Raw genomic sequence first — 3,231 nt, forward strand, 5'->3', positions numbered from 1 at the left:
CATTATCTATTTACTTAAATACACAGCTAAACTCACTTTCTCTAAATGCACAGGATATGTGTTGCTTAAGTGCTGAACAGCCCTCATGGATCCCTAGGGCACTGCTGAACATGTTTTATTTCCAGAATTTCATTTTCTTCTGTCGCTAGAAGTGATTCATGTTTCTTTAAAAAAATCGCCTCGGCCTGACAAGCTAAGGGAATGGTGTGGTCATCATCCACTACACCTTCATGATGCTCTAAAAAAGCGCTGACTTTCAGGCCAGGTGGGGATGTCTCCTTCTCTTATTAGTCAGGGTTCTCCTCTCTCCTCTGGGTTCTGTGACGTTAATGCCAATCGGCATCACCATCTTTCATTTGGGGAGCAGTTGTGCGTCGTTAGTGAAGGCTCAACTCCCGTAAGAAGCAAAACCAGCAAGAAAATTCACCGTGTCCTGGTTTTCTAGGCAGCATCATCCAAGATCACACCCAGGTGCTTAATAATTTAGCCTTTTGGGCAAAGTTCTCGTTAGAATAGGTCAAAAACATGAATAATTCAGGGCACTGGCGAATCATACTGCTCAGCTGTGCTGACACTGGCCAAAAATACCGTAAGCACTTATAAGGAGGCTCAAGGTGACTAGATCAGGTGGCTGGGTCATCATGACACCAAATTTGGTTAATGGGAATCCCAGGTCAGATCCAGTGGTATCAAACTACAGGCACTGCCTGCTATGTTTTACAGGTCGTTGAAGTCTGAAATGTTTCACAAAGTAAAACTTCCTGCCAGGATACCACACTCTGTATCTCTAGTCTTTTCTCTCTTTCTTTCTCTCTCTCTCTCTCTCTCTCACTTCCCCAGATCACTCTTTCAATCCTCAAACCCCAAAACATCTTCATCCTCAGCAGGTGAACTTGCTTCTTCACTGAGAAAACAGAAACCATCAGAAGAGAGCTTTTTGCCCCTCTCCCAAACCCATTTGTCCACCACCAGCACCTGCAACCCATATACTCTGCCTTCTATCCTTATGTATAAGATGCTCCAGCCCCATCCTACCTAAGCCAGCTTCTCCGTGTGGACATAGGACCCCATCACACTCAAGGACATCACTCCAATCACTATCCCCTCAGTCATTGATTTTTCACTGCCTAATAAATCTTTCTCATTGGTGTACAAATATGCTGTTATTGATCCTATCTTTACAACTACGGGCAGACTCTGAGACATTCCAAGTTTAGTTCCAGACCACCGCAATAAAGTGAATCTTGCAATAAAGTGGGTCACAATAACTTTTTGGTTTTCCAGTGCATATAAAAGTTATGTTTACACTATACCATAGTCTATTATGTGGGCAATAGCATTATGTCTAAAAAAAATGTACATACCTTAATTTTGAAGATACTTCATTGCTAAAAAATGCTAACCATTATGTGAGCCTTCAGCAAGTCGTTAATAGTAGTGACATCAAAGATCTCAGATCGGGGACTTCCTTGGTGGCACAGTGGTTAAGAATCCGCCTGCCAATGCAGGGGACACGGGTTCCAGCCCTGGTCAGGGAAGATCCCACATGCCGCGGAGCAACTAAGCCCGTGTGCCACAACTACTGAGCCTGCGCTCTAGAGCCTGCGAGCCACAACTACTGAGACCGCGTGCCACAACTACTGAAGCCTGTGTGCCTAGAGCCCGTGCTCCACAACAAGAGAAGCCACTGCAATGAGAAGCCCTCTCACCACAACGAAGAGTAGCCCCCGCTCGCCGCAACTAGAGAAAGCCTGTGCGCAGCAAAGAAGACCCAACACAGCCAAAAATAAATAAATAAATAAATTTAAAAATAGAAAAAAAAAGATCACAGATCACTAAAACAAATATAATAATAATGAAAAAGTTTGGAAATTGCAAAAATTACCAAAATGTGACAGAGAGACATGATGTGAGCAAATGCTGTTGGAAAAATAGCACTAATAGACTTACTTGATGCCGGATTGCCACAAACCTTCAATTTGTAAAAAATGCAATATCTGTGAAACACAATATAACGAGGTATGCTTGTAATTCTCAATATGGATGTCTTACTTCATTTAGGCTCCTATAACAGAATACGACAGACTGAGTGGCTTAAACAACAGAAATTTATTCCTCACAGTTCTGGAGGCTGGGAAGTCCAAGATCAAGGCACTGACAGATTTGGTGTCTGGTGAGAACCCTCTTCCTGATTCACAGCCAGCGCCTCCCAGCTGTGTCCTCACATGGCAGAAGGGGGCAAGGGAGATGCCTGCGGGTCTGTTTTATAAGGGCGCTAATCTCACTCATGAGGGCACCACCCTCATGACCTAATCACCTCCCAAAGGACCCATCTCCTAATATCCTCATACTTGGGATTAGGTTTCAACCTTTGAATTTTGGAGAGATACATTCGGTCCATAGCATAGGCACATGGAAAGATGCTGAACATCATAGTCATTAGGAGAATCCCACTTACAAATCAATGAAAATGTCCTAATTTTAAAAAAGACCTGCCATACCAAGTGTTGGTGAGGACATGGAGGGGACTGGAATTCTCTTCACTGCTGGAGTTGCTTTCTCTGTGTGAACAGGTGTGTTACCCAAGTGCCGATAAGATCTCTTGGGCTCTTAGGTTACTTTTCAACATGTTTTCTCTCCTGAATTTAAAATTCTTTGGAAAACGGGTTGACAGTGTCTTAAAACTACTATATGACCCAGCTTTTCCACTCCAGCTTCCTCCACTGAAGAGTTGGGATTCCCAAGGCACGTCCTCCCTCCCATCCAATAAAAAACAACAACAACCATCACAACCACCACCACCTGCTACAACACAGCCCATGTCAGCAGTGGGGCTGCCCCCACGTTCAAAGACTTCTTGCCAAGAAGTTTCTGAGCATTTTTCAGTAAAAACCTATCCTTGAAGTTTTTGCTCTCTGACCAACTCTGTGATTTATTTGATAAATGTATCCATTTTTGACCAAGGACAAAAAATATTAGGAGAGCCCCAAACTGCTCAGGCACATATGAAACGTTAGAGGAGAGAAGAAACAAAATGCTTTAGAAGGCTGATTCTTTCATGAACGAGAAATGTGAGCATCTCCATCTCAACTTACCAATGGGCTGCAGGTAACATTTAATGGAGACTAAGTGAGTTAATTAAGGAGAAATAGCAACGAAACCCAACATAACGAGAGAGGCCGCAGCTCTCACTCCAGGGCACCCTCTTCTTATCTGTCTGCTCTTCCCTAA

This window comes from Eubalaena glacialis, chromosome 13 (assembly GCF_028564815.1).
Source record: "Eubalaena glacialis isolate mEubGla1 chromosome 13, mEubGla1.1.hap2.+ XY, whole genome shotgun sequence".
Taxonomy (NCBI): Eukaryota; Metazoa; Chordata; class Mammalia; order Artiodactyla; family Balaenidae; genus Eubalaena; species Eubalaena glacialis.